This window comes from Rattus rattus, chromosome 14 (assembly GCF_011064425.1).
Source record: "Rattus rattus isolate New Zealand chromosome 14, Rrattus_CSIRO_v1, whole genome shotgun sequence".
NCBI classification, from domain to species: domain Eukaryota; kingdom Metazoa; phylum Chordata; class Mammalia; order Rodentia; family Muridae; genus Rattus; species Rattus rattus.
Window position 1 is genome coordinate 34,603,615 of NC_046167.1, and position 11,219 is coordinate 34,614,833.

The window sequence follows — 11,219 nt, forward strand, 5'->3', positions numbered from 1 at the left end:
AAGTCCCAGAAGACGCGTGTTAAACGGGTTTCTGAGGCCTGTTTGCTGCCTGTTTATTAGCTGTGCTGGAGCTCCTTATTTATTAGCTGTGCTGGAGAACAGCCGTTCAGGAAGAAGGTTCTCTGTCTGATGCGTGGGTGTTTCAGGGTATCTGGGATTATCTTAGTCAGAGAGTGGGAGGAAGGTGTTTGACCTGTGTTGGTTTTGAAAGCATTAATGCCATCTGAAGACGAGAATAAAATCCCCAGGGTTGATGGCTATTCCTTAAGGATAAGACTAAGAGGACTAAAAGCCAGACTTTACGTTGTATCTAGTAACCTCTGGGTGTCTCCCACTGCAAATCCTCTCCGTTAAGTAACTCACCTCCCTCTACTTGGAGAATTTATTCTTCCTTGTCTCATAGATCAGAGAGGGGAAATTTGCAAATTCTTGCAGGCTCACATCCATGAACATTTGCAGTGAGACAGAGTCAGGAAACAGATACCTCCCATCTCTTAGAGAAGCTTTTTTAAAGAGAAGAAAAACAGATTCTCAAGATAGAAAATGCACTGGGAGTCATTCAGGTCAGCCACGGCTGGGCACCACAGGCTCCTGGACATCTTCTGATGTGGCAGGCAGAAGCTGGGAATGACACAGCACTCTGATTGCCTGTGATCTGGAAGCAGGGGCTGATGCAGGGGACAGATTCATCAGATACCCCAAATCCCACTTGGAACGCCTCCAGAAACTTAAAACCAGTACTCTTAAATATAGTGTATGGAGGATATTTAAACATTCTTTTAAAATTGTTATTGTTGTTATTTACTTACTTTTGTGCTTGCCTTTGAGCACACACATGTCACAGAGGGAATCAGTTATCCCTTGCCATCAGTGGATCCTAGGGATTGAACTTGGTTGTCAGACTTCGTGGTTGCCCCCTTTACCCATAAAATTATCGCCTCAGCTCCATTTAAGCATATTCTACTCTGAAGTCTTCTACAGCTCACCTATGCTATGACGTTCATTCTTTAGGTCTGTCAATATCTCTTTTCTACAATAAGTAAATCTTTTAACAATTCATATCATTTTTTGATTCTAAACCAAGGTTAACCAATGTTGATCTATTTACCAACCACTTATTTTGTATTGCCTACAATAGCTAAAGTTGTCTACAATTTTGGTTTTGTAAGTTAGTAGAAAAGAGATAATAAAAACACTTCCAGATTTGCCTATATTTGATGAAATGATGATCATTATGCCAAAATCTTGTTGGCATACAGATATACCAACTACTTATATTTTTATTCTTTTTTCTTTTCATACTTCTTTTTGACTTTTTATGATTTACAATTATTTTTATTTTTTAAAATGAAAGCATAATTATTCTGTTCCTTCCCTTTGTTCCTTACAATCACTGTTTCTCAAATACATGGCCTCTTTTTCCTAATTATTACACACACACACACACACACACAGGCATGCAAATACAACACTCTACCTATATAAATACAATCTTCTCAGTCCATATATATATATATATATACACACACACAAATGTGCATACATATATACATGTGCATATAAATCATATATATATATACATATGCACATATACATGCATATACATTCAGGGCTGACCACATGGAATTAGTCATGCTTAATTAGTGTGCTGATGCTTGAAAAGTAAAGTACTCCACTCTCAGTATTGATTTTTCTGTAGCTCTCTGTCTAGGAGTGTGGGCCCCGAAGATTTTCCTCTTTCACTTTAGGGTGTCTATTATCATTGTGCTTGCTCAAGTTTTATTTTGGCAATCATATTGGCAGTCATATTGTTGAGGTATCCTGGTGAAGCCTCCCAGGAGACAATCTCACAGCAGATTTCCAGGTCAGGTGGACTTTATCATCTTTCCATCATTGTTCTGCCATGTTCCCTGAGCCTCAGGTCTAGGAGTTGTGCTGTAGATATATTAATTGGAATGAGCACCACATAATCACTTGTCCTCAGTAGTCTGAACAGTTATGGTTTTCTGTAATGGTTACCAGCTCTTGTAAAAAGAACTTTATTTGTTGATGGGCAAGAATTATACTTACCTTTGGCATAGAATAGTTAGATTGAGGCTATCAACAATACTGCTTGATAAAGTGGCAGTAGTAGATTCTCTCTTATGATCCATAACCTTGATCGAGGGCTAATATCCAAAATAAACAAAGAACTCAAGAAGTTAGACTCTAGAGCACCAAATAACTTTATTATATTGGGGTACAGAGCTAAACAAAGAATTCTCAACTGAAGAATCTCGAATGGCTGAGAAGCTCCTAAAGAAATGTTCAACATCCTTAGTCATCATGGAAATGCAAATCAAAATGACCCTGAGATTCTACCTTACACCAGTCAAAATGGTTAAAATAAAAAACTCAAATAACAGCAGATTGTGGAGACGATGTGGAGAAAGAGGAACACTCTGCCATTGCTGGTGAGACTGCAAAATGGCAAAACCACTTTGGAAATCAATATGCAGTTCCTGAGAAAATTGAAAATAGTTCTATGTGAAGACCAAGATATACCACTACGGGTCATATACACAAAAGATGGTCTAACATATAACACAGACACATGTTTATTGCAGTCTTATTTATAATACTCAGAAGCTGGAAACAACCCAAATGTCCTTCAACAGAAGAATGGATACAAAATGTGGTACCTTCACACAATGGAATACTACTCAGCTATTAAAAACAATGGCTTCATTAAATTCACAGGCAAATGGGTGGAAGTAGACAATGTCATTCTAAGTGAGATAACCTAGACACAAAAGAACACACATGGTATGTACTCACTGATGAGTAGATATTAGCCCAAAAGCTCACAATGCCCATGATACAACCCACAGACCATATGGAGCTTATGAGGAAGGAAAACCAGGGTGTGGATACTTCAGTCCTGCATTGACAGGGGAAGAGTATGATCACAGGAGGTAGAGGGAGGAGGGGAATTGGGATGGAAATAGAAGGGGGAAGAAATAAGGTGGCAGTATCAGGTATGGAGAGAACAGGAAAGAGGTATGTAGTGTCCAGAAACAGAATAAAAATATTTAGTAGTAAATGAGGAACTGGGGGTAGCCACCGGAAGATCTCAGGCACTGGGGAAGCCAGAGGCTCCCAGGACCAAATTGGAATGACTTTAGTCAAAATGCATGCAGTGAAGGGGAGACAGAACCTGTAGAGACTACCTCCAGTAGTTAGGCATGGTCCCCGGGTCCCCATTTGAGGGATGAGGTCACCCACCCATCCCAAAATTTTTAATCCAGAAATGTTCCTTTCCAAAGGAATTCAGGGACAAAAATGGAGCAGAGACTGAAGGAAAGGCCATCTGGGGACCACCCTACCAGGGGTTTTATCCTATCTGCAGACACCAAACCCCAACACTGTTGGGGTTGCCAAGAGGAATTTGCTGGCAAGAAACTGGTGTTTCTTGGGAGGTTCTACCAGCAACTGACCAAAATACAGATCTGGATGTTTAGAACCAACCATCAGACTGATCTCAGTGTGGGGGAGCTAGCAGAAAGACTGGAAGAACAATGTTGGCTGACCAGACCACCCAGCTCTCCCAGGGACTAGACTACCAACCAAGAAGTATACAGGGAAGGATTTATGGCTCCACATATATATGTACCAGAGGATGGCCTTGTCTGACATCAATGGGAGGGGAAGCTCTTGGCTCTGTAAAGTTGTGATGCCCCAGCATAGGGGGATGTTGGAGGGTTGGGGTGGGAGTGGGTGGGTGGGTTGAAGAGTACCCTCGTAAAAGCTAAGGGGAGAAGGGAGGGCGGATGTGGGAAAAGGGGGATTTCATTTGAGATGTAAATGAACAGAATGAATAATGATAATAAAAAAATTCCATGACCTCACTAGCTCTGGCTGAGTTTCTAGAGCCAATCATATATGTTCCTCCTGTTGAACTGGCCTTATTTTCTAGTTACCTGGTCACTGTCAAGGTATACGTTACACTACTGTACCTTTAGAAGTATCTTAAAAAGCTCCTCAGTACTGTGGATCATATGTATCACACATGGAAAGCACTACTCTTTATGTTCACCCATCCCTTGGAAGCTTTACATAGCACCTTCCATTACTCTGAAAGCTAGTCATTAATGAAGAAAGTTTTAGCTTGGATCCAGCTCAGATCCTCTGGGTCCAATTACACGGCATCTTCAGCAATAGTCACTTAACTATTTCTGGAATGAGATTCATAAACAAGACAACTTATAAAAGAAAGAGTTTGTTTGGGGCCTTTGAGTTTCAGAGGGTGAGTCTATGACCATCATGATGGTATGGCAGTGGAGGGAGAATGGCACCACAAAGACAGACATGGTGCTGGAGAAGTCTCTGAAAGCTTACATCCTGAAACACAATTCACTAAGCAGAAAGAGAGATAGCTGGGACTGTGTGGGCTATTTAAACCTGTATGCTCACTTCCGGAAATATACCTCCTCCAGAAAGACTATACCTCCTAATCCATCATTAACAGTTTCATCAACTAAAGACCAGGTTTTCAAATATATTAGCCAATGGGATCCATTCTCATGAGAACTACCACAACCCCTGCCCCCACCCAACTTTTTCTACTTTCCCCTTAAATTAGTTGTTTTCTGCTATTCTTTTCTTTTTTGGTCTATATGGTTACTTCACGTTATATGTTCACATCTGAAGATTTGAAGCTAGGTATTGAAGATGAGAAAGAAGTTGTAATGTTTGTGGGTCTGGGTTTCCCCACTCAATATGATCATTCTAGTTCAATCCATTCACCATTTTATTTTTCTTTATTGCTTGTAAGAGGTATGTAGGTCCTTGGGGTAACTGAGCCCTGCTGCAATTGTCGAATAGTGTTTCATAGTGTACACAATTTCATTATTCATTCCTCATCTAAATGATATTTAGCTTGTTTCCATCTTCCAGCTATTGCAAATAGAGTAGCAATGAGCACAGCTGACCCAATATCTGTGGAGTATTTATGGAGACCTCTGGGCATATGTTGAGGAATGGCATCTTTGGGTTGTATGATGGACTTTTTTGTCTTGTTTTGGTTTGGTTTGATTTGATCTGAGCATGTTTCACAGTAATTTCTAGAAAGACTGCCCCAGTTTGCAATCCTATCAATGGTGAATTGGGGTTCTCCCTTTCTCCATATTATGTCCAACATTTGTTGTTGATTGTTTTGTTGATCTTAAGTCATTCCCACTGTGGTAAAAGAAAACCTCAAAACTGTTTTGATTCTCATTTCCATGATTTCAAAAGGTGATGATCACTTTTCAATATATTCCTCAACCATTTTATTTCTTCTTTTTTGAGAATTCTTTGCTCAAAATCCATAATACATTTTAGTTCTGTTTCAATTTTTCGTTGTTTAAATATTCTGGATATTAACCCTCTGTTTGATGTATAACTGGTGAGACTATTTTTTCATTCTGTGTGCTTCCTTTTCATTGAATTGACTGTTTCTTTAGTTCTGCAGAAGCTTTATGGTTTTCTATTGTCACACCTGTAATGTTTTGACTTTGATTCTCAGGTAAATGGAAGGTCTTTTCCAACAACTCTGCTTTGTAGGATACTGTCTGTATTTCCCTTTATTAATTTAAGTGTCTTGGGCTTTCCAATAGATCTTTGATCCATTTGGAATTAGTGAGATAGGGGCCTAATCTCTTATTATACATTAAGATACTCAGTTTACCCAGTACTATTTGTTGGTGGTGGTTTTTTGTTTTTCTGTTTTTGCTTTTGTGTTTTTTGTTTTTTGTTTTTCTTTTGGGAGAAGGATTTTCTTTTTTGGTCAAATATTAGATGACTCTCCTTGCATGTGCTCGTGTTTCAGTCTTCTGCTTTGTTCCATTCATCTTCATGTCCATTTTGTTGGGATATTATATTGTTCTTATTACTAAGGCTCTGTAATACATCTTGAAGTCTGGTATTTTTTGTTTGTTTGTTTGTTTGAGCTGAGGACTGAACCCAGGGCCTTGCGCTTGCTAGGCAAGCCCTCTACCACTGAGCTAAATCCCCAACCCCTGAAGTCTGGAATTTTAATCCCTTCAGGATTGCTCTTGATGTTCAGGATTGCTTTGACTATCCTGTACCTTTTGTTGTCCCCAAATGAGTTTTGGGATAACTTTCTCCCCTATTCCTGTGAAGAAAAGGTATAAATTTTGACTGGAATTGCATCTAATCTGTAAATAGCTTTTGGGTGAAATGGTAATTACCACAATAGTAATTCTGCTAATCCCTGAGCATAGATGATCTTTTTATTTTCTAGTATATTTTCACTATACCCTCCTTCAAAGTCTTCATTGTAGAGGCCTTTCACCTGCTTAATTAGATTCATTTCTACATGTTTAATTTTCTTTGAGTCTATTGTGAGTGGAATGTGTCCATGATCTTTTTTTCCCAGTGTGTATCTTATTGGCATATAGAAAAGGTATGGAATTTTGTAAGCAGACTCTGTAATGCCATTTCTCTGAATTTGTTTCTAGAAGTTCTGATATAGTTCACTTATTCTTGCAGAGAAGTTGACTGAGATAGTCTTTTATGATTTTTACCTGCTTTAACAGCATGTAAGATTTATACAAAACCTTTCCAAATGTAGTAGTATCTTCTCTCATCCAAGTCTAGGTAACCTGTTAGAATACGTGCTGGTACGTTACAGTTTTAGATGATTGGTCACCAAAAGTTCATCATTTTTATAGGCTGTGTACTGCAGTATAAGGAATAAATCATTCAAGACTCTTTTCTCGTAATGATTCAGGAAGAAGAAAGAATGAATCTGTTTCCTCTAGACCTCCTATGACCTTTACAAATACCGCAGCTGAAATGTAGTCATGTGATTTTAACAGGGATATTGTTCAGGCTCTTTATATCCACATTTCTGCTGTGTTTTAGTTTGAAAGTTGACATCATGCTTACAAATATCTAAGTTGAACCACATCTTCTGTGACCCTCTCATTTCTACTTAAACACGGAAATATCTTTTTGAGCTGAAGATATAAGACCTGTTTTTATAAAGCAAGATGGTATGGTAGAATAACTTCACTTGTTAGGGGATTCTGTTTGCCCTTAAGACTGTTCTCTCCATTTTGTTTAAAGATACTGATGGCTTTCAATAATGTTCACTTAGTAAGGATACTTGACTTTAAGTGATAGAAACTAATTTAAATCTGAGCCAATGAAAAAGATGGTATTAATATATATCAGAAATAAAGACTTAAGCACATGGGTATGTCCCTCAGTAGTTAGAGCATTTGGATAACATGTAAGAATTCTGAGGTTTAAGCTATAAAACTACAAAAATAAAAGGTTCAAAATCAATACACAACAACCTAAGCAATCATAACCTTGGGGATTAGAATGGTAATTTAAGAAATCTCTCTCCTCTATCTCTTTTGACTGTTTCTGACTACTTTGTTTCCTGTAGTAGACACATACCAACAGCCTTATGCTTGCATTATATCCCAAAATGCTTCTCACCTAATTCTTTATGGTGAGATGGAGGATAAAGAGTTGATTAGATCTGAGATACCTACTACTGCCTAGACCAATCTCTGTATCCACATTAATGGGGATAAATTTATGAGCCATCCTTAGATTCTGTTGGACCACTCTCATTTTACCTACTACTCTGGCCTGCCTGTTGATGAGAAAAGTGTACAGTAAATAAAATTCATGGTAGACACAGAAAACAATTCTGTTCTCTACTCAGAGATAGTGGGAGTAAGATAGGTTTCTTTAGTTATTGTCTATAGAACTTTGAATATGATATGTATACTTCATTTTTAATCAATATATGCTGATACAAATTATCCTAGCTTAAAGTTATTTTTTGTTCTTTTCCTTTTATTATTGTGGATACTTTTGTTTTGGATCAGGATCTTAGTATACCCAGTCTGGCCTTGAAATCAAGGTTCTCATGCCTTGTGAAAGCTGGAAAGGTTGCCTTGTGCTGCCATGGCTTAAGCCTAATTATTGGCTTGTCTTTAAATGTATATTCTCTAGTCTTGTCACTCTACCCATCTCCCTCAGACCCACACATGTAGAAGAACATGTTGACCAGTGACATAAAGTAAAGTGTATTAGTGCTGTGTTTGAGACAGAAACAGCTCTACAGTCATTTTGAATTGGGAGAGATTATCTGTGACATTTAAACTGAGGTTGGAAGGATGTGCAGGATTTCAACTGGAAATACTGTATGCTGATCTTTAGATGCTGCGATGGCGCGTGAAAGTATTTTGGGAGCCAGGAGTGACTGAGCTTTGCTGTCTCCAAAGGCCCGAGGATCAGTCTGCATAAATTCTGGCATGCCTTTGGGAATCTCAGTATCATTTCCTTATCATCTCTTGTTGACGATTAGTTTTTACTCATTGAATTTCAAGCTCCTTGAATCCTCAGGGGACAAGATCCTGTGGTGGGAAGTTAGCTTGTGCTGCCGTTTTGTTAAGTCTCCATAAGTCACGGGAGCCTATCCATCATCCTCACAGAAATGCCTTGGTTCTGCAGCTGCACTGCACAGACACTGCAGCTCAATGCTTCCAGTTTGTTCCAGGCAAAATTGAAGACTTCTGCAGCTCTGGGCTTTTCTTTTCTATATAGTAGTTTTTCCTAAGCCTTTCTTTGCCCAAGATCTTTATGTCTTCATTTTACTCTTCATTCACACTCACTACAGCCATTCAAAACAGGAATGACTTTATTAGTTACTTATATTTGATGATGGCCTGATAGTTGTATTCTAATGAAGCTCAGTCCCTCACAAAGATGTGACCTGACTTCATTCAGTATTCATTTTCTTTTATTTCCTTATCATCTATACATAATAAAAGACTATTTTTCATATTAAAAAATTCCAAGTTTTAATTAGTTTGCAGGGCTGTTTAAGATGATGGCAGTGGTAAAGGAGAAGAAGGAAAAAGAGGAGATTAAAATCAGAAAAAGAAAAGGAAACTGGAAGGACAGAAAAAATACAGAAGAATCAAAAAAGGTATAACAAAACCCTGAGAGTATGCCTAAGATATGCTAATAAAAACTTTGTTAAATAAGTGAATACTAAATGAAAAATGGGTGGATGATTCATTTAGAAAAGTTATTGTTGCGCTTTCCCTTCCCGCTGCCCACCCCAGGCTCCGCGTGCAGCGCTCAGCCCGCGGCTCTGGCCATGGCTACATTGAGGGTCCATCCCGAAGTCCAAGCCAAGGTTGATGTGTTTCGTGAAGACCTGTGTAGTAAGACAGAGAACCTGCTTGGGAGCTATTTTCCCAAGAGGATCTCAGAGTTGGAAGCCTTCTTAAAGGAGCCAGCTCTCAACGAAGCCAACCTGAGCAATCCGAAGGCTCCATTGGACATCCCAGTTCCTGATCCTGTCAAGGAGAAAGAGAAGGAGGAGTGGAAGAAGCAACAGGAGAAGGAAGAGAAGGCCGAAAAGAAGAAAGGGGACGAAGACGACAAAGGTCCTCCCTGTGGCCCAGTGAAGTGCAATGAGAAGATTGTGGTCCTCCTGCAAAGCCTAAAGCCCGAGATCAAGGATATCATTGAGCAACTCAACCTGGTTACTACCTGGTTGCAGCTACTGAATACCTCGGATAGGATGGGAATAATTTAAGCGTGGCTGTCCAGGAAAGGTGTTTGAGCTGATGACCACCTTCATACCAAGTTGGAAGGCTTCCAAGCGTGAGATCTCTAAGTACTTCTCCGAGGAGGGGTGGCCAGTATTAAAACGTAAGCAGCCCCGTGGGTGATTATCGACAACTGGTGCCTGTGAGCTGGACGAGGCAGAATACCAGAATCCGGCTGATGGTCATGGAGATCCATGCGCTTATGCTGTGTTATATGACATCATCTGAAGAACTTTGAGAAGCTCAAAAGCCCCGTGGAGAGACAAAGGAATGATCTATTGAGCCCCTTTCGTTCTATGATGGGTATGTGAAACCTTCCTGCTCTTGACTAGGAACTCTAGACTGCACCAGTCTTCTTCCTCCTGGAGTATCCTCCCTCCTCTGCCTTCCAAACACAATAAATACATAGTTGCCCATAAAAAAAAAAAAAAAAAAAAAAAAGTTATTGTTTTCTCCCTTACAACTATGTGCAAGTTCATGGGTAGGCAATAAGGAAGGTTCTATTTTTATTCTATGACACCTCAGATATAATGCCCTTCTCACTACTAAGCGCAGGCACAATTATTAAGGGCAGAACAAGGAGCCATGTTTACAGTTGTCAAGTCCTGATGATATCTATGTCAGGCTCATAGATCATCCACAGATAAAACAAATGAGAGTGCCCCAAAGTTCTTCCATTTGCTTCTGTGCATGTTCCTGTGCAATTATCTTCTGTGCCACCTCAGCTAACTTTTCTGTTTCTTTTCCCTTGATAAATTCTTGAGGGGGCTGGGGATTTAGCTCAGCGGTAGAGCGCTTACCTAGGAAGCGCAAGGCCCTGGGTTCGGTCCCCAGCTCCGAAAAAAAAAAAAAAAAAAAACAGAACCAAAAAAAAAAAATCTTGAAATTTTATTAACATTTTTGTTTGTGCTGTACAGAATACTGCAGGTTTCTGAAAGTTTCCCAGAAGACATCAAGAAGGGAATGAGAAATGAACTAATGAAATCCAATGAAGCTCTCCCCTTCCTTCAACTGGAAACTGCCTCTTTACCTTTACCTATTACAGAGATCTGAGATCACTTTTATTTGGTAAAGAAGAGAGCTTAAGCACTGGGGCACCTAAACATTTATTTAATGTATTTTAGTCACGGAAGTAGTATATCACAATGAAATATTCTTAAAATTAGGAATCTAAAACAATGCCATTTTAAGGCACTTGCTATGAGCCTTCCACAATTTTCATGATCTTACCTTATATTTTTAAAATTTTTTATTAGATATATTTTTTTATTAATTGAGTATTTCTTATATACATTTCGAGTGTTATTCCCTTTCCCGGTTTCCGGGCAAACATTCCCCTCCCCCCTCCCCTTCCTTATGGGTGTTCCCCTCCCAACCCTCCCCCCATTGCCGCCCTCCCCCCTACAGTCTAGTTCACTGGGGGTTCAGTCTTAGCAGGACCCAGGGCTTCCCCTTCCACTGGAGCTCTTACTAGGATATTCATTGCTACCTATGATGTCAGAGTCCAGGGTCAGTCCATGTATAGTCTTTAGGTAGTGGCTTAGTCCCTGGAAGCTCTGGTTGCTTGGCATTGTTGTACATATGGGGTCTCGA

At 39.4% G+C, this 11,219-nt stretch overlaps 1 pseudogene across 1 annotated transcript; it reads left to right on the forward strand.

Annotated features, from left to right (window-relative positions):
• Positions 1–9,123: 9,123 nt before the first annotated feature.
• LOC116883621 lies at positions 9,124–9,854 on the forward strand (annotated as a pseudogene). The gene has a single exon (XR_004385774.1). The product of XR_004385774.1 is annotated as a proteasome activator complex subunit 1-like (transcript).
• The last annotated feature ends 1,365 nt before the right edge of the window (positions 9,855–11,219 follow it).